Source organism: Podarcis cretensis, assembly GCF_951804945.1.
Source record: "Podarcis cretensis genome assembly, chromosome: 16".
Classification (NCBI taxonomy): Eukaryota; Metazoa; Chordata; class Lepidosauria; order Squamata; family Lacertidae; genus Podarcis; species Podarcis cretensis.
Genome location: NC_137186.1, coordinates 8280141 through 8300701, shown reverse-complemented (window position 1 = coordinate 8300701; position 20561 = coordinate 8280141). Strand labels below are relative to the sequence as shown.

The 20561-nt window shown below is 46.6% G+C and overlaps 1 long non-coding RNA gene across 1 annotated transcript; it reads left to right on the top strand.

Annotated features, from left to right (window-relative positions):
* Positions 1 to 1169: 1169 nt before the first annotated feature.
* On the top strand, positions 1170 to 13727 carry LOC307205793. Its single transcript, XR_013834060.1, has 4 exons — positions 1170 to 1221; positions 6594 to 6753; positions 7397 to 7537; positions 11724 to 13727. It is a non-coding gene; the product is annotated as an uncharacterized lncRNA (long non-coding RNA).
* The last annotated feature ends 6834 nt before the right edge of the window (positions 13728 to 20561 follow it).

The window sequence follows — 20561 nt, the reverse complement described above, 5'->3', positions numbered from 1 at the left end:
TGTTCCCCAGTGGGAAATACATAAGCTGAACCAAACCGGACAACGCTTTCCCGTTATGTGGTTTCCAGCAACTGGTACAGTGGTACCTCAGGTTAAGTACTTAATTCGTTCCGGAGGTCCGTACTTAATCTGAAACTGTTCTTAACCTGAAGCACCACTTTAGCTAATGGGGCCTCCTGCTGCTGCTGCGCCACCGCTGCATGATTTCTGTTCTCATCCTGAAGCAAAGTTCTTAACCTGAGGTACTATTTCTGGGTTAGCGGAGTCTGTAACCTGAAGCATATGTAACCTGAAGCGTATGTAACCCGAGGTACCACTGTATTCAGAATCATTGCTGCCTCTGACTGTGGAGGCAGAGGACAGCTATAATTTCTTCTAGCGAATAGGAAACGTTCTTTTTCACAGATATTCTAAATAAAAAATAAAATGGTAGAATATCTGCAGCTAGCGAAAGCGACAGGAAGAGTAAGAGTAAGAGTAAGAGGCCAACCAAAACAAAAAGTCTATAAGGATTGGGGAATCTTTAAAGAATATTTAGAAAACCATGGAATAAAAGGAAACATCTTGGCAGAATTAGACTGATCCCTGTATTGTATAAATATAAGTTCCTAGGGAGGCAAAAAGAAATTATATAAGAAATATGTAACTGTGCGGTATAAAGTAATGGATAGATAAAGTACAGTGAGATTAATTGGAAGTCAGTTTTAAATTTCTTCTCTATAAGTTTCATAATAGTGTTTAGTATCAGGAGTATATATAATGATAATTATATTAATCATATTATAATTATATTAATTAATTATCTTATAGTCTGGTGGTTTGTTTGATTTTTCTGTTATTTGTCTGTTTGATTGTATGTTTGTTTACTTGTATGTATGACTGCTTTCTCATAAATGTCTTTATCTTAAATTAATAAAGATATATTTTTTAAAAAGGAAACATTCTTTTTCGGTCTTCTTATTCCCTTGACCCCAAGCTCCTGCAGAGAGCTAACCTGCTCCCCATCTCTCTCAACCTGTCCCTCACCCACGTGGATAAACACCTTCCTGACATATGATCATCTGGGAGGGTTCCAGCAGGAACGCAGGGGAAATGGAGCAACAACAACAGCAGAGCAGGTTTGGCCAGAAGGAAACTCACCCTCCGCCTCCCACTTTCTCTCACCGCTCAGCATAAGAGAATGCGGCATTTGCCCGGGCCAATTTCTCAGCGCTGACCTGGGTAAGTCTTGGGATTTTATTCTGTCTTAGGTTTAGGCTGCATACATATTTAAAGCAAACTCACCTGAAGAATCCAGGGGGAGGCACACGTTCTTCAGAGTGCTGGGAATTTGTAGCTCTGTGAGGAGTTAGCTGCAGTGCCCAGCATTCTTTGGAGAAAGTAATGTGCTTAAAAATAAATTAAAAATGGTTTAGATACATTGTGTGGATGCAGTCCTAGGACCGCAGAGTTGGGAATGAGGCATGTATTGAAAGCTCATTTAGCCCAATTCACTTCCATTGCTGTAAGGATTCACCATGCATGAAGGGTAAGGGAAAGGGAAAGGACCCTCGGACGGTTAAGTCCAGTCAAAGGCGACTGTTGAGGAGCTCATTTCACTTCAGGCCGAGGGAGCCGGCGTTTGTCCACAGACAGCTTTCCAGGTCATGTGGCCAGCATGACTAAACTACTTCTGGCGCACGGAGGACTGTGACAAGTGCCAGAGTGCATGGAAACGTCGTTTACCTTCCCACCACAATGGCACCTATTTATCTACTTGCACTGGTGTGCTTTTGAACTGCTAGGTTGGCAGGAGCTGGGACAGAGCAACAGGAGCTCACCCCGTCACGGAGATGCGAACTGCTGACCTTCCGATCAGCAAGCCCAAGGGGCTCAGTGGTTTAGCAGTGCCCCCAGCCCCTGAAACCAACCTGGGGGAAATTCAGACTATAGAACATCATCAGTGGAAGTACTGGTGCTTTATAGAAAAATGGTATGTTATGAAATGCATTGATGATGAGAGGCTGATGGTGGTTCCAGTTGGTATCTGAATATGTTTGTGTGTGTGTTTGACTACTCTTATATATGCAATTGTTCTGTACATGGTTTTTACTGTATGGCGAAATCCAGGAGTGCCAAATTGGCTCCATGACTGTGGGTGCCCAGCGCCATGGGTGCCATGCAGCATGCATGTCCCTGGCACTGAAATTTGTGGGTGCTCAGGCACCCAGGGCCCCAGGGAGTTGGCACCTATGTCTACTGCTGAGCTACAGCCCTATCCCATTGTAGACAGCCAAATGATCTCGGAAGCTCAAAATCAGGGCAGGAAGCAAACAGCCTTGCCCCACTATTGCATTCTAGTAACTTACTGTTCAGATGCATATTATTTTGTTGTGTTAGATGATGAGTACAATGATTTCGCTCTACAATAAGGCATGCGTATTGATTCGTTGTTGTTTAGTCGTTTAGTCGTGTCCAACTCTTCGTGACCCCCTGGACCAGAGCCCGCCAGGCACTCCTGTCTTCCACTGCCTCCCGCAGTTTGGTCAAACTCATGCTGGTAGCCTCGAGAACACTGTCCAACCATTTCATCCTCCGTCATCTCCTTCTCCTTGTGCCCTCCATCTTTCCCAACATCAGGGTCTTTTCCAGGGAGTCTTCTCTTCTCATGAGGTGGCCAAAGTATTGGATCCTCAGCTTCAGGATCTGTCCTTTCAGTGAGCACTCAGGGCTGATTTCCTTCAGAATGGATAGGTTTGATCTTCTTGCAGTCCATGGGATTCTCAAGAGTCTCCTCCAGCACCATAATTCAAAAGCATCCATTCTTCGAACTTGTTATTATTACCAGTATATGATTATTATTTTGCAGACATCTTCAAGTCACCCCCTTTGAAATTAATTGATCTAAGTTTGTCATGCCTATCAATTTCAATGGTCTACCTCAACATTAAATGCAACCTATTGTTTTTCCCCATATGAATCAGTTTTTATGAAGCATTTTGAAGTGATTTTCCTATAGGGGCCCCCGGGGGCCTGAGCTCGGCACCCACAATGCAGGGCCCCCTGATGCAATTTCTGATGCTCTCTGAGCCTTGCAGGATCTTGGAACCTGACTTCTGGTGGCACCAGAAGCCAGGTTCTGAGGCTGCAGGGCGCGTGATGTCATGACATCACGCTGCAATGTGACATCATGACATCACGGTGCATGCGCTGGGCACCTATGACCTATAGCCCTTCGTTTTGTCTGCTCTAAATCTGGGAAGCCTCAGAGCAGAACCTGAGGCCCAGTGACTGGTATTCAGAGGCATCCAGCCTTGGACTGTGGAGATGGAACAAAACTCCCATGACAACCTTCTGCTCCATGAAGTTGTCTAATCCCCTTTGAAAATCAAAGTGTTGGTGCTGACCTTTAAAGTCCTAAATGGCCTCAGTCTTGTATACCTGAAGGAGCATCTCCACCCGCATCGTTCAGCCCGGACACTGAGGTCCAGCGCCGAGGGCCTTCTGGTGGTTCCCTTCCTGCGAGAAGTGAGGTTACAGGGAACCAGACAGAAGGCCTTCTCAGTAGTGGCACCTACCCTGGGGAACACCCTTCCACCAGATGTCAAAGAGAACAACAACTACCAGACTTTTAGAAGACATCTGAAAGTTTTTAATATTTAATGCTGTATTGTTTTTAACACTCGATTGGGAGCTGTCCAGAGTGGCTGGGGAAACTAAGCCAGATGGGTGGCGTATAAATAATAAATTATTATAATATTATTATTATCCAAGCTGGTGCCCATCGCTGCCTCCTGTGAAGAGCAAATTCCATAGTTCAACTGCGCATTGTGTGAGGAAGTCCTTCCTTTGGACTGTCCTTAATCTTCCCGGTTGATGCCGAAATTCCTAGGGAGCAGAAAAGACTATTTATGTATGCGACCACAGCAGCGCGGATGTTATTGGCCCAGAGATGGAAAGAAGATAAAGTCCCGACCAGAGAAGAATGGCAGATCAAGTTGATGGACTATGCTGAAATGGCTAAAATGACTGGAAGAATCAGAAATAAGGAAGGCCGAAATTTTAATAAGGAATGGGCATTTTTAAAATAACCCATCTTAAAGACCATTGTAAATAGTTAAAATCGTTAGGTGGATTGGAGATTGTGGTTAATTGGTGAATTTTGGACACAATAGCTCTCTAAATATTAGGACTTTCATAAAAGATGCAGGATGCAGGCTTCCTCAACCTTGGCCCTCCAGATGTTTTGAGACTACAATTCCCAGCATCCCTGACCACTGGTCCTGCAAGCTAGGGATCATGGGAGTTGTAGTCGCAAAAACATCTGGAGGGCTGAGTTTGAGGAAACCTGTGCAGGAGGAAATGATTGACAATAGGACCCACAAGGGGGAGGAGGGAAGTCCAAGATATTCCTTGGAATCTTGTTTTTATGTTGTATATGTGACTGTAAAATTTTAACCTCAAAAACCAAATAATTAATTAATAATATAATTAATAATTGTTGGTACCTTTCCCCGGGAAAATCAGAGGCTCACTGTGTCAGGTTCCTATTGGAAGACCAGACGCTAGAACATTAGCAGTGGCGAAGTTTTTATTGGTGGTTGCAAGAACCAACGATCCCTATCTTTAAGTCTGAACAAAATGCTTGTTTAACTGGAGGTAGCCTGTCTGAATTGTGCATTGCTTTGTAACGATTTGTTGGGTCTCTGGACCGTAATAAAGATTGACTGAAAAAACAAAAAAGTATCTTCTGGGTTGACAGCTGAGAGGCTGCAAATTGACACCTACTTAATTGGTAGCAAGACTCATTAGACTTGATGGGTCTTACATCAGAGTAGACATTCTTAGGATTGCACCTGTTGTGTCAACAGGTGTCATTTCTCCAGGTTAATCCCAAGTGTCCCAGCAGACACCCATGATTTGTGTGGGAGAACATATGGGCAGTTTTGGGTGTGAGTCATGGGTCAAATCCTGCTCTCACTCCTCCGCCTCCTATTTTGTTCATTTGCAGCCGTGGGGTGTAGCTCCCTGGGTGATACTTGCTTGCTTGCCAGGAGAAAAATGGGTCATGAAAATCAAATGGCTATAACAGTGCACAGGAGCCAACTCCAGGGGGCCATGGGTGCTTGGGCACCCACAATAATATAATTTTGGAAAGGAAAATCCGTATATAATATCTAACGTTGGAATTATATCATAATATAACATTGGAAAGGAAATTCTATCCCAACAAAAGGGGAATGGTTAAGTAAACTATGTGAGTACCTGACGGATTTAATAAGGCATAAATCCAAAACTATAATTCAGAAACAATGGGAATGCTTAAATGACTATTTATACAAGCAGGGCTCAAATACAAAAGTTTGGTTGTGCTTAGACTAGCCTTGTGAAGAATATAGGGAACATAAAGATTTGACTGATTATGAAAGAACCCAAGGAAGGGAAATGATTGAAGAAGAGATGTAAAGGCGAGCAAGATAACTAAAACGTGTGGTGAATGCGGCGGAAGTCTTTTATAATATTTTGACTAGGATTTATATATTGTAATGTTTGAAGCATGAATTTGGTAACATTATTGGTTATGAAAAGTATTTTCTTTTCTTTTGTCTTTTTTTTTAGTTTGCATTTTGGAAAACGTGTATATAAATGTGTTTACAGTGTTATGTATTGTTCTTTGTTTCTCTTTCTTTTCTTGTAAAATTCAATAAAATAGAAAAAAAATAATAATTTTGGGGGCTGGGTGCCCACAAAGTCAATGAAAAACGTTGGGAGGCGGCAGCAACACTGCCTCCGAGAGGGAAGCAGCTCAGCTCTGCCCTTCTTTGCCAGCCAGCGATGCACCCTTTTCTGGCTGGTGGGTCTCTCTGTCTCCAAGTCCAAGCCCCTCCCCATGGAAAAGGGTGTCTCGCTGTCTGTGGATAGGAGGAGGAAGAGGAGTCAACGCTGCCGCCGCAACGCAGATGTGTGACGTCACACACAAACGCCTGCACATAGTGCGTGTGATGTTGCGTGCCCAAGTTGCAGCAGTGGGTACCCACAGTGGCACCCCTGCAACAGTGGTACCCAAACTGCAATCTGTGGAGCACCAGTGATCCATGAGCTTCATTCAGGTGGTCCAGGGCATGTCTGCATTGAAATTTCATGTTGAATTTTCATTGCATTTCGATTGCATCTTTTCTTTCTTTTATTGCATTTTATTACAATCTGAAATCTATGAGTGCAGATTCCAACACAGGAAGATACAACATAAGAAATAAAAGAAGCAACGAGAGGACAGCTACAAATAATTCAGCATCTAGCAAAGCACATTGCAGTTGCTTCCAAAATGGAATGAAAATCATGAATGGGTCCTCCAAGGCCATCAGGTATTTTAAGGTGGCCTGTAAAAAGAAGACCTACAGTGACCTATTCAGTCTCCTGCACTAGGAAGGGACTCGTAGCCCTTCCACAATATGTCTTTGACTACCAGTTAAATTGTTACGGCTTTTGGTTCATACAATAAACCCTCTTTGCTGAATACCAGTTGAGCCAGGATGCTGAAGCAGATAGGCCTTTGGCCTGATCCAGCAGGCTTTTATTATGTTCTTGTGATCAGCCTTCATTCCTACTTGCAGGAAAACATCTGAGCATCGCAAGATGTCAAGCCTGTACAAAGCCTTCACAAACATGATTGAGCGCAACTCCAAGGCAAACCACAAGAAGGTGGCCGAGACGGAGAAATTCCAGAAGAGTGAGTTTAAGAAACTAATTCACCAGGAACTCTCACCGGTCAAGGTAATCCTTGTTTGAGGGGAAAGGGGTCTAGCAACACAGATGGATCCAGAGCAGCAGGCAGATGGAGAAATATCATCTAGACAAGTAGCTTATCAATCAATCCCTCTTCCCAGGGAACTCTGGGGATTGTAGCTTTGGGTGGGGGGATAGGGGGTATTCTAAAAGTGCTGAGCACTCTTAACAAGCTACACTTCCCAGAATTCGTGGGGAGAAGCTATGACTCTTAGAGTGGTATAATACTGCTTTAAATGTAGGGTACAAACAAGGCCTGTATCTATGGAGGCATCGTTGGTGGCTTTCTGACCTTTCTCCAATCACCACACTCCTCTCAGGCCAATTTGCATTTCAAGCAACCAACACCTCTCACTCTAAGGAAAGGGGCAAAAGGCTGGCATATCCTTATCTGGCCTTGTAACCAATTACCAAGAATTCAGGTGGGTCTACAGAGGGGATGGGCAGCTCCCATGGCTAATCCAATTTGGTTCGCATAATCTGTTGGGACTTCTGCTATATGAAAAGGAATTCCATCAAAACCTGTAGAAGTAAACATGGGTGGGTGTAAGATATGATTCATTCTCCGAAGCTGTGATCCCTCACATCTTTTATCTCCTTCTCCATCCTCTTCTCTTCTTTGTGGCTCCAGAGGACATCCAGTAATAAGTACAAGCATATGAAGAATCTCCCCGACTCCGACGTTGAATTGATGAATGACAAGGAGGTTGTGCCCTGTGTTTACTGAAGTGTGCCCCAGGTGATTGTGTCCCTGGCGTGGACTTCAAAGAAGGTACTGTTCCATATGGAGTATTCTGTTGCAGCTCCATTATCTATTAATAATAATATAATAATAATAATTTTTTTATTTATACCCCGCCCTCCCTAGCCAAGGCCGGGCTCAGAGCGGCTTACAAGCAATAATAAAAACAAGATGAATGATTACAACTTAAAAACAAAAATAAAATACAACATTAAAATAATGGAACATTAAAATATTAAAATGTAGCCTCATCGCAGGAGGAGAAGGAAAAGAAAAAAAAAAAAGAGAGAGGGAGGGAGGCAATCAAATTGGCTCCAAGCCAAAGGCCAGGCGGAACAACTCTGTGTTACAGGCCCTGCGGAAAGAAATCAGATCCTGCAGGGCCCTGGTCTCATGAGGCAGAGCATTCCACCAAGCCAGAGCCAGAGTTGAAAAGGCCCTGGCTCTGGTTGAAGCCAATCTAACTTCCTTAGGGCCAGAGACCACTAAGGTGTTGTTATTTATGGACCTTGAGGCTCTCCGTGGGGCATACCGGGAGAGGCGGTCCCTTAGGTACGAGTGTCCTAGGCCGTGAAGGGCTTTAAAGGTCAAAAGCAGCACCTTAAATCTGACCCTGTACTCCACCGGGAGCCAGTGCAGCTTGAAAAGCACTGGGTGAATATGCTCCCATGGCAGAGACCCCGTGAGGAGCCTCGCTGCAGCATTCTGTACCCGCTGGAGTTTCTGGGACAGCTTCAAGGGCAGCCCCGCGTAGAGCGAATTACAGTAGTCAAGCCTGGAGATGACCGTCGCATGGATCGCTGTGGCCAAGTCAGGGCGGGAAAGATGAGGGACCAACTGCTTGATGCGGCGAAGGTGGAAAAATGTTGCCTTAGCTGTTGCTGTAACCTGCGCCTCCATGGAAAGGGAGGCGTCAAGGATTACACCCAAACTCTTAACGGAAGGCAATGGCACTAATTGGGCCCCCGCAAGAGAAGGCAGTTGGTCCCTCATCCCCATACCATCCCGACCTAGCCATAGGACCTCTGTCTTCGAAGGATTTAGTTTCAATCGGCTCCCACGAAACCATCCAGCCACAGCTTCCAAGCATCTGGTCAATGTGTTCGGGGTCGAGTTGGTGTGGCCATCCATCAGCAGATAGAGCTGAGTGTCATCAGCATATTGGTGACAGCCCAGCCCAAAGCTCCGTATAATCTGGGCAAGGGGGCGCATAAAGATGTTAAAAAGCATCGGGGAGAGAATTGCGGGGTAGGAAAGTCATTCATGAACCTTTGGCATCCCTTTCCCCTTGGAAGCCATTGCAAAACCAGCCTCCGTAATAGAGAGATTACTGGAGCATTGGTGTGGCTCTAATATTTCCAAATGAGCAATAATGGTGGCTGGCACCTGTTGGGATTGGTAGGGTGAAAGGCTGGGAGCCCAACAGTAGGGGGAGCCAGAGCCGACAACGGGTAGAACTTGAGTCAATGACAATATGGGTTCAGTCCTGTCCACAGGACTGAGTTGGCTTTGGTTGCCCTGATGGATGACCTATGCAGAGAGAGGAACAGGGGGAGTGCAACCTTGCTCCTGTTTTAGTTGAAGATGCCAGGGATTGAATCTGGATCCTTTTAAATGAAAAGCAGATGCTATACCACTGAACTGTGGTCCTTCCTCAAAGCGTCACATCAAAGGGTCACCTCAAAGGATATATTTAGATGGTGGATATTCCCCTCCCAAATGGTTAAGGGGCAACGGAGAGGTTAGGCTGGCCTTGACCAGAGCCAGGGCTTTTTCTGCTGTGGCCCCAATTGGTGGAATGCTCTGTCACAAGAGGCTAGGGCCCTGCGGGACTTGACATCTTTCCGCAGGGCCTGCAAGACAGAGCTGTTCCACCAGGCCTTTGGCCAAGGCACAGTCTGACCCCCTCCTTCTGTAATCCTCATAGAACTCTAGCCCAATGGTTGCCATTGATTTGATTTTGATTTGATTTTAGAATGAATTGATTTTAGAATGCTGTGTTACTTTTATTGTTGTTAGCTACTCTGAGCCGGTTTCGGCTGGGGAGGGCGGGATATTATTATTATTATTATTATTATTATTATTATTATTATTATTGAAATTACTGCAAGAAAGAGACACTAAGGCTGAGGCTGTTTTCTGAGGGTGTTTCCAATTATAGTGAGGTAGGAAAGTGGAAAATAGTGCCAGTATTCACATTGGGAAACCCTTTGGTTTCAGATAGTACATGGGTAAAGGTAAAGGGACCTCTGACTTTTAAGTCCAGTTGTGGACGACTCTGGGGTTGCGGCGCTAAATCTCACTTTACTGGCCAAGGGAGCCGACGTTTGTCCGCAGACAGTTTTTCTGGGTCATGTGGCTAGCTTGACTAAATCGCTTCTGGTGAAACCAGAGCAGCGCATGGAAACACCGTTTACCTTCCCGCCGGAGCTGTACCTATTTATCTACTTGCACTTTGATGTGCTTTCAGACTGCTAGCTTGGCAGGAGCAGGGACCGAGCAATGGGAGCTCACCCCGTCACGGGGATTCGAACTGCCGACCTTCTGATCAGCAAGCCCTAGGCTCTTTGGTTTAGACCACGGCGCCACCCGCGTCCCTTTTAGTACATGGGTAGATGAGTCTAAAAAGCCCGGGACACAAATTTTCATGGCCCTCTAGAGGCTATAGTGGCTCATTTAACAGAAACAATGTATTTAGTGTTAATTCTGGAACCAGACAATATTGCTCTTGGGAAAAGCAAGTCTCTGTCTTCGTACAATTTTAAATCCATGGGAGTGATCTTGCAGAAAGGGGCTCATTGGTTGCCAGGTGTGACCCCCCCCATCTTTCCTAACCAACTAATTACTGTTGAACATAGGAACTTCGGAATCTACCTTATTTTGAGTCAGACTGTTTGTCTATCTCAGTGTTTCCTATTCAGACTGGCAGCCGTTCTTCAGGGTTTCAGACAGGGAGCATTTCCCAGGCCTACCTGGAGATTCCAGTGATTGGACCTGGGATGTTCTGCATGGAAATCTGATGCTCACCACTGAACTACAGTTCTTCCTCATCACCTTCAGACCAATCAGCTGGAAAAAAAACCAAAACAAACCAGCCTAACAACTCAGAGATTCCCATTTTCCCTACTGTCAGCTTCAAACATGTTTCTTTCCCAGCCTCAAACCTTCACAGAGGGTGTGGTTTTGTAAGATTTGTTACTGAACTCTTTTGACAAAACACACTTTTAAGTGCTAAATTGCTGACCTACTTCTTGCATTGTGTTTCATTTGTTCTCTTGGTATAAGCTGCCCTGAGAACAAAAGGCTATGTTGACAACAGCAGATCCAGCTAGGCAAGGTGTCAAACCAGTTATTTCCATTGGGTTGAGTCCGTTGTTAGTCCTACCCAGAGTAGATCCACTGAAATTAATGGGCCTAAATTGACCAGTAATTTAAGTGGGTCTACTCTGAGTAGGAGGGACATGGGTGGCGCTGTGGGTTAAACCAAAGAGCCTAGGAATTGCCGATCAGAAGGTCGGCGGTTCGAATCCCCGTGACGGGGTGAGCTCCCGTTGCTCGGTCCCTGCTCCTGCCAACCTAGCAGTTCGAAAGCACCTCAAAGTGCAAGTAGATAAATAGGTACCGCTCCGTCGGGAAGGTAAACGCTGCACTGCTGCACCAGAAGCGGCTTAGTCATGCTGGCCACATGACCTGGAAGCTGTACGCCGGCTCCCTCGGCCAATAAAGCGAGATGAGTGCCGCAACCCCATAGTCGGTCACGAGGTCAGGGGTCAGGGGTCAGGGGTCCCTTTACCTTTACCTTACTCTCAGTAGGACTAGCATTAGCTACAGTTGGGTCATGGTTAGAGTGCTGGGCTAGGACCCAGGAGATCAGGGTTGAAATACTTGCTGGGTCATGGAGTCCACTGGATGTGGCCTCAGGCCAGTCACTGTGTCTCAGCCTAGCCTACCTCACAGGGTTGTTTTGAAGAGAAAAACAGGGAGAGGATAGAACTATGTATACCCTCTTGAATCCCCCCTTGAAGTGGGATGCAACAGCAAATAAATCAATGATTCCAATATGTTGAGAAGTGGGTGGTTTTCTCATGGAAGGTTGTTGTTGTTGTTTTCACTGATTGAAAATGCCAGTTTTGTAAAGGGCCGTTGAAGCAGCACCGATTTTGAGCCACGCTGTCCACGCTCATTTGCAATGATTCCTCACTTTTCTCTCTTGCAGGACCCAGAGCTCCTTGGAGGAAATTCTGGATGAAGTCACCCAAACAATCAACCAACGAGATGTGGTCAAGAATCTGTTTCTTTTGTGGAAGTGGGGGACATTTGTATAGGAAAGAACAGTTGTGCCTCCTCGTGTGTGTGTGTGTGTGTGTGTGAGAGAGAGAGAGAGAGAGAGACAGCAGTCCTGTGTAGACACGTCTTGTACCAAATAATCAGTGATCCTGTTTGCTTTGGGTGCCAAAGCTTACGATGCACAAAAAAAATTGAGCAGTGGGAGGGCGAGATGCAATAATCCATTTATAACAGGGGTGGGGTGCAACCATTACCTTCAGTGGTGGGTTCATGGAATACCACTGGGGCACAAGTCCAGGGGTAAGATTCAGAGGGTGAGGAGGGAGCAGACTTGAAGGAAGAAAAACAAAAACCTCAAAAAGCAGCTAACCTTTTTGAGCCAAAGGCCACATGAGCCAACCCCCCAAGCGATGGGGAACTGCCAAATAATAATGATGATAATAATAATAATAATAATTTATTATTTATACCCCACCCATCTGGCTGGGTTTCCCCAACCACTCTGGGCGGCTCCCAATCAAATGTTAAAAACAGTACAGCATTAAATATTAAAAACTTCCCTGAACAGGGCTGCCTTCAGATGTCTTTTAAAGATAGGATAGCTGCTTATTTCCTTCACATCTGAAGGGAGTGTGTTCCACACGGTGGGCACCACTACCGAGAAGGCCCTCTGTCTGGTTCCCTGTAACCTCACTTCTTGCAATGAGGGAACTGCCAGCAGGCCCTCGGTGCTGGATCTCAGTGTCCAGGCTGAATGACGGGGTGGAGATGTTCCTTCAGGTATACTGGGCCTCAGTGTCCGGGCTGAACGATGGGGGTAGAGACGCTCCTTCAGGTATACTGGGCTGAGGCCATTTAGGGCTTTCAAGGTCAGCACCAACACTTTGAATTGTGATCGGAAACGTACTGGGAGCCAATGCAGATCTTTCAGGACCGGTGTTATGTGGTCCCGGCGGCCATTCCCTGTCACCAGTCTAGCTGCCGCATTCTGGATTAATTGCAGTTTCCGGGTCACCTTCAAAGGTAGCCCCACATAGAGCACATTGCAGTAGTCCAAGTGGGAGATAACTAGAGCATGCACCACTCTGGCAAGACAGTCCGCGGGCAGGTAGGGTCTTAGCCTGCGTACCAGGTGGAGCTGGTAGACAGCCGCCCTGGACACAGAATTGACCTGAGCCTCCATGGACAGCTGTGAGTCCAAAATGACTCCCAGGCTGTGCACCTGGTCCTTCAGCCAATGTGACAAACTGGCTTTGGTGAGAACTGTAGTTCTCAAGCTTCTTTTCTAAGGGGACCCAAAGGAGCGGCCAGCAAAAGAATTTTTTTAATAAAATAAAATTGACGTATGCTTTTTGAGTTGGGGTGTGTGTGCTTGGGAGCCACACAAATACCTTTGGCATCACACTGTAATAGTAGGGTACACACAGGAAAAGCCAGTGTGCGCATGCAAAAACATATGTGCGCACATTTATAAATATGTACTTGCATTTGTGTGTGTGTTTGCCAACCCCACCAAACTCCCACTCTTTTGCTGCCCTTCTTCCCCAATACCTGGCCGTCATCCCTCCCTCCACACCTGACCAGTCAAGACTCTTACATTACCAAGCCACACCATACGTGATGGAAACACGCCTTTGCGCAAGATGCTAGTCCATATTGAGGAGAGGGAGATTGAAATTGTTTCTACATTTGTCTCTTCCACTGGTCCTTTTGGAATTTTCTATCTGTCGAACTGGAAGGTTGATGAATCAGAGAAATAGGGGAATGGAAAGCTTAAATTACCACCAAGAACTGAGTACAATAGATAGGGTGTAAACTTTCTGGTTTGTAAATTTGGCCATTTCCATTCCATTTGTTTCATTTGCAAAAAGTATTTTATTTACATTTTTTGGAATTCTTTTAAAAAACCAACCAAAGTATTTTCTTTCTACCACAGCTTTTCTCTTATCATTTATTTATTTTACATGTCATTTTTCCTTTAAAAAAAATATGTCTGAAATCTATTTAATGGATATGTAATTTACTGGTTAACATCTGGATGCTTCCTGGGGACAGAAGTGAGATCGACACATCGAAATCAATGTGTTCGCATAACAACCCCATAAAAACACAATGGCGTGGTATGCTGAGTTGCTGAAAAGGGGGAATGGCAACCAAATTGGAGGGAGGAATAGAATCACACACACACACATACATACACACACACACACTGGAAAAAACCATTATCTGGCTCCCCAAACACATAGAGGAAATAGAAGAATCCACTGTATTCCCCCCCCCCCCGAACACCCAGGTGATAACTGAGCAATGTTGACTGACTGTTGGGGCTGATGAGATTTAGAGTCCAACATCTGGAGAGCCATGGGTTCTTCAACCACAGTTTGGATCTCCAAGATATCCCACCACCTCTCTCGCTCTCTCGCTGAAACCATAGGCTTGTAGGGACTTGCACTTTTGATGGATAAACCAAGGCTGGGCACATTCCTGATTCTGAAGGAACTGCATCTAGCAGAAAAACAGGACAAGGTATAACAAAACACCTTGCTTCTGCCCTTATGAGGACTACTATATACTAATAATAGAAGCAGGAAACAGCCATGGTAGCTAATAGCCACTGCTGATCTCATCTTCTACCAATTGGAGCAATCTACCCTTTTAAAGTAGGGATGCGGGTGGCGCTGTGGGTTAAACCACAGAGCCTAGGACTTGCTGATCAGAAGGTCAGAGGTTTGAATCCCCACGATGGGGTGAGCTCCCGTTGCTCGGTCCCTGCTCCTGCCAACCTAGCAGTTTGAAAGCATGTCAAAGTGCAAGTAGATAAATAGGTACCACTCCAGTGGGAAGGTAAACGGCGTTTCCGTGCACTGCTCTGGTTCGCCAGAAGCGGCTTAGTCATGCTGGCCACATGACCCGGAAGCTGTACGCCGGCTCCCTCGGCCAATAAAGCGAGATGAGCGCCGCAACCCCAGAGTCGGCCACGACTGGACCTAATGGTCAGGGATCCCTTTACCTTTACCTTTAAGAGCACTTACTTCTGAGTAGGCATATACACCATTGTACTGTCAGTTAACTGAACTGTGAAAATTCTTAATGAGGCCCTGTTGTTCAGCTGGAATCATGCCTGAGCCTTCATGCCTGGTCTTGTCACTCTTCTATCTTGTCTGTTGGCGCATTGTCTTGGAAACATTCCTGAACAGCGTCACATGGACCTATGCTATCAGTTTCACAGCCAGATCTCAACTAAGAAGTTGTATTCCAAGCTGGCACTGCACTACGGTAACACTCCATCATGCACAACAAGGTTAAACATATTGTGCGTGCATTTAATAATAATAATAATAATAATAATAATAATAATAATAAAATTTATACCCCGCCCATCTGGCTGGGCTTTCCCAGCCACTCTGGGCGGCTTCCAACAAAATACAATGGTACCTCAGGTTACATACGCTTCAGGTTACAGACTCCGCTAACCCAGAAATAGTGCTTCAGGTTAAGAACTTTGCTTCAGGATGAGAACAGAAATTGTGGTCCAGTGGCGCGGCGGCAGCGGGAGGCCCCATAAGCTAAAGTGGTGCTTCAGGTTAAGAACAGTTTCAGGTTTAGAATGGACCTCTAGAACGAATTAAGGACTTAACCTGAGGTACCACTGTACAGTAATGCATCAAATACAGTGGTGCCTCGCAAGACGAAATTAATTCGTTCCACGAGTTTTTTCATCTTGCGATTTTTTCGTCTTGCGAAGCACGGACTTTGGAAAAGATTCAAAAATCACCAAAGTCTTCAAAAACCTCAAAAAAGGCTACCACACCGCGTGCTATGAGTTGCTCCTCGAAGTGAATGCACGGTTTTAAGAAAAAGGAAACAAACTTGCAAGACGTTTTCATCTTGCGAAGCAAGCCCATAGGGAAATCCGTCTTGCGAAGCAACTCAAAAAACGAAAAACTATTTCGTTTTGCGAGTTTTTCGTCTTTCGAGGCATTCGTCTTGCGAGGTACCACTGTACTAAAAGCTTCCCTAAACAGGGCTGCCTTCAGATGTCTTCTAAAAGTCTGGTAGTTGTTCTTCTCTTTGACATCTGGTGGGAGGGCGTTCCACAGGGAGGGCTCCACTACCGATAAGGCCCTCTGCCTGGTTCCCTGTACCTTTGCTTCTCGCAGTGAGGGAACTGCTAGAAGGCCCTTGGCACTGGACCTCAGTGTTCGGGCAGAACGATGGGGGTGGAGACGCTCCTTCAGGTATACTGGACCGAGGCTGTTTAGGGCTTTAAAGGTCAGCACCAACACTTTGAATTGTGCTCAGAAACGTACTGGGAGCCAATGTAGGCCTTTCAAGACTGGTGTTATGTGGTCTCGGCGGCCACTCCCAGTCACCAGTCTAGCTGCCACATTTTGGATTAGTTGTAGTTTCTGGGTCACCTTCAAAGGTAGCCTCACATAGAGCGCATTGCAGTAGTCCAAGTGAGAGATAACCAGAGCATGCACCACTCTGGTGAGGCAGTCCTCAGGCAGGAAGGGTCTCAGAAGAAGAAGAAGAAGAAGAAGAGTTTGGATTTGATATCCTGCCTTTCACTTCCCTTCAGGAGTCTCAACGCGGCTAACATTCTCCTTTCCCTTCCTCCCCCACAACAAACACTCTGTGAGGTGAGTGGGGCTGAGAGACTTCAAAGAAGTGTGACTAGCCCAAGGTCACCCAGCAGCTGCATGTGGAGGAGCGGAGACTCAAACCCAGTTCCCCAGATTACAAGACTACCGCTCTTAACCACTACACCACACTGGCTCTCAGCCTGCGTACCAGATGGAGCTGTTAGACAGCTGCCCTGGACACAGAATTGACCTGCACCTCCATGGACAGCTGTGAGTCCAAAATGACTCCCAGGCTACGCACCTGGTCCTTCAGGGGCACACTTACCCCATTCAGGACCTCTAAGATCACTCACTGGAATTGGGGATGAGCTGGTACTACAAAATGTGACAGGCCATCTACCATCGGCTAGGCCAGCAGAGCTGTACAAACTTTTCATGTTGGTGGCAAACCTTTTAAACATGTATCATTTCGTGACACAGTCGTTCAGTTTTACTAGTGAACTAACTACTAGTTAAACTAACCCCTTTCCAGCCCCGGGAGGAGCTATTGTGCCAACACACCTATGCACTGCAGACGACACACTAACGTGTCATGACACATGGTTTGGAAAGCTCTGGGCTGTAAGGCTGCCATATTTTGAAGAGCAAAATAGAGGACACATTTGCCGACTTCTACTTTTAACTATGGATCGCTGACAACTTTCCACTTTACATACCCTTGAAAAAGAGGACATGTCCTGGAAAAAGAGTGAAAATCCAGACACAGAAGTTATTGAGCTTTTTTTTTGGCTAAGTTTGAGATATTTTAAAGAAAATTCTCCAAGATCAATTCAGTGGTGCCTCGGTTTAAGAACAGTCCGGTTTAAGAAGGATTTGGTTTACAAACTCTGCAAAACCGGAAATAGTGTCTTGGTTTGAGAACTTTACCTCGGTCGAAGAACGGAATCCGAATGGTGGAAGGGCACCAGCGCTGGGAGGCCTCCTTAGGGAAAGCGCGCCTCGGTTTAAGAACAGTTTTGGTTTAAGAACAGACTTCCAGAACGGATTAAGTTCGTAAACCAAGGTACCACTGTATTCCGGCTTTGTCTGGGAAATTCTGGATGTACGGAAGCCCTATGGCTGGACACTAGGGGGCACCCTAACCCTTTCCTAATACCATATCCAACTGCTACCATATTTAGATGTTCTGCAGACGTTTTCTAAGGCATTTTCAGGCATTTGCCTGAACTTATGAGTGCTCAGCTGTTTGAAGAGGTATGGATAGGATAATCGGCCAGTTTTGGTTCCATGGAAATTTGCATGGTTGTGCAAATTGCACTTGCTATAAACATTTCTGCCAAATGCACACATTTTAATGCAGCTGTTCCCCCCCCCCCCAAATAAAGCAGTTTTTCAACGTTCTTTTCACAGTAAATGCATTTTTATGCCAGCAGAGGCATTTTTTAATGTACACATTACTTGGCTGGAAGACTGCATCATCTGGGGCATTCTAGTTTTAGAGAAAAAGTAAGAGGTGACAAGACAGAAGTTTATAACATTATACATGGCATGGAGAAAGGGGATAGAGAAATGTTTCTCTCTTTCTCCCCCATGACACTAGAACTCATAGACATCCAAAGAAGCTGAATGTTGGAAGATTCAGAAGAAGAAGAAGAAGAGTTTGGATTTGATATCCTGCCTTTCACTTCCCTTCAGGAGTCTCAACGCGGCTAACATTCTCCTTTCCCTTCCTTCCCCACAACAAACACTCTGTGAGGTGAGTGGGGCTGAGAGACTTCAGAGAAGTGTGACTGGCCCAAGGTCACCCAGCAGCTGCATGTGGAGATGCGAACCCGGTTCCCCAGATTACGTGACTACCGCTCTTAACCACTACACCACACTAGCTCTCAGTGTGAGAGGACAGATAAAAGGACAGATAAAAGAAGGACTTATTCACACAGTGCAGTGTTAAACTGTGGAACTCACTCCCACAGGAGGCAGTGATAACAAGCAACTTGGGCGGCATTTAAAAATAAATTCATGGAGGATGAGGCTAAGGGGGAAATTTTCAAACAGCTGACACCTTCAAAATAGAGGACTGTACCCTGTGAAGAGGCCACCAGGCCACCTGACCACCCTCCACACGCATGACGTGTTGCCTTCTGGGTGATCTGCAGGGCAGAACAGCAATACTTGGAACAAGTGATTGTGTGGACAGGAGTTGTCCCCCAAACCCTGGGCAGCCCCCATGTGGAATAACGACTCAAGACAACGTGCAAGACAACGGGATTAAAATTGGCCACAACTTCAGATGTGGGTAGACCTAGGCTCAGGCATTGGGCGTTTATCCCTCCCAGTCCTTCGCCAGGGATCTGGGGAACATCAGGGTTATCCAGTGTGTGGGGGCTGGCTCTGGAGAACATGTGTTCAAGCAGAGCAGTGGCGAAGCGTGGGGGGTGCAGGGGGGGGCAGCCGCACCGGGCGCAACATTTTTTTTTGGGGGGGGGCGCTCGCACTTGCAGCTCTCTGCCCCTACCTGGCTCACTCACTCTCTCTCACTGCAGTGCTGGCTGTGCGAATCCGATCCGAGCTGCCGGGTCACCGCCCACTGTGGAGGGGGAGGGTGCCAGGAGTGCATTGCGGTGCGGAGCGGAGAGAGAGCGAGGGAGGGACTATCTGGGGGAGGGACAGTGCAGAGCGCGGGAGAGAACCACACCCGACCAGCCCAGGCAGCAGCAAGAAGAAGCTGGCAGCGGCAGCAGGTTATGGGTTAGGGGGCGCAAATTACTTGCCTTGCCCCGGGTTAGGGGGCGCAAATTACTTGCCTTGCCCTGGGTGCTGACAACCCACGCTACGCCGCTGAAGCAGAGAGAGCCCGCCCCCATTACACCCCCATTGCAGGGGAGAGCAATGACAACCTTTAGTCATACGGCCAAAGCCTCCCTTCAAAAACCCCTTTAACGGGGAACCCTGGTATCGCCGCCACAAAGAGGAGGGGGGCGTAGGTCACTGCTGTACGCCCCCACCCCAATTCAGAGAAGATAGACTAAAGAATTCCACCCAAGGCCCTATACCGCCAAAGTTGTGATGTTTTTCTACGGTAAAGGGAAACCTGCCAACGCAGGAGAATTCCTTTCCGGCCCTTCAACAACGATCTTGACGTAGCAGCGCCTGCGTACATGTGGAGCAAAGGTTAACCTGCAAAAGAAGTCTTAACTTGAGGGTGGGTAGGGTGGGAGAATCTCTGGAGCCAACTGAGGATTCTCAGGTAAGATTCTCCCCCTACCTGGCCTGATCACCTTGGCAACGCCTCCCCAGGCGGGATTGGGCAACTGGCTGAGGTAGGCGGAGACCTCCAGGTATCCCACCTGGGGAAGGCAAAGCCAAGCCTGTGTTAATGGTGCCACATGGGGTCCAGGGGGCTGCGCGTGACCACGCAAAGGGTGCCAGCATTTAATGTGAGGAGCGGTTGTTATGAACTGTTCTTTCACAAGCCACTGAAATTGGCAGACTCCTTTTTTTCCTGTTGGATGTTGACCAAAGAGTGGAGAGCTGAGCCTCATCTCTGCATTTCTCTACATGCAGGGATTTGTCTGGAAATGCATGAGTTACTGGTCCTCATGATTGTGAAATGGATCTGGCAATAAGCACATTGAGCCTGGGAATCACTGCGAGTTTTGCTATTCTGGCTAAGCAGTCGTTCCCACCGGATCGTGATTTTAGCTCCTGGGTTGCCCATGAGAAATCATTGGTGGCTGATGCCCTCAGGCACGAGTGGGACGGAAGGCAAAGAGCCCAACATTTTGTGGAGACAGAGCCAACGAGAAGCAGAGGCAACTGGTTCTAGCTTTGTCGCCGTCTTCCTCCCGGCTGAGTTCTACAATGAACAACCCTGAGACTAAGGAGCAGAAGTTGACAGGCGGTGTTAACGCTCTGGACTGTTTGTGAGATAAGAAGGCATACACCACAGGCTGAATTTGGAGGGGCAGTGCCATCTTCACCTATCCTCCAGCGGGCACCAGATTCTTCAGCCCTTCTCTAAATATATTGATGTCTGCAATATGGTATAGTAATGTGATTCTACAGTGGTACCTCGGGTTACATGCGCTTCAGGTTACAGACTCCGCTAACCCAGAAATAGTGCTTCAGGTTAAGAACTTTGCTTCAGGATGAGAACAGAAATTGTGTTCTGGCGGCGCGGC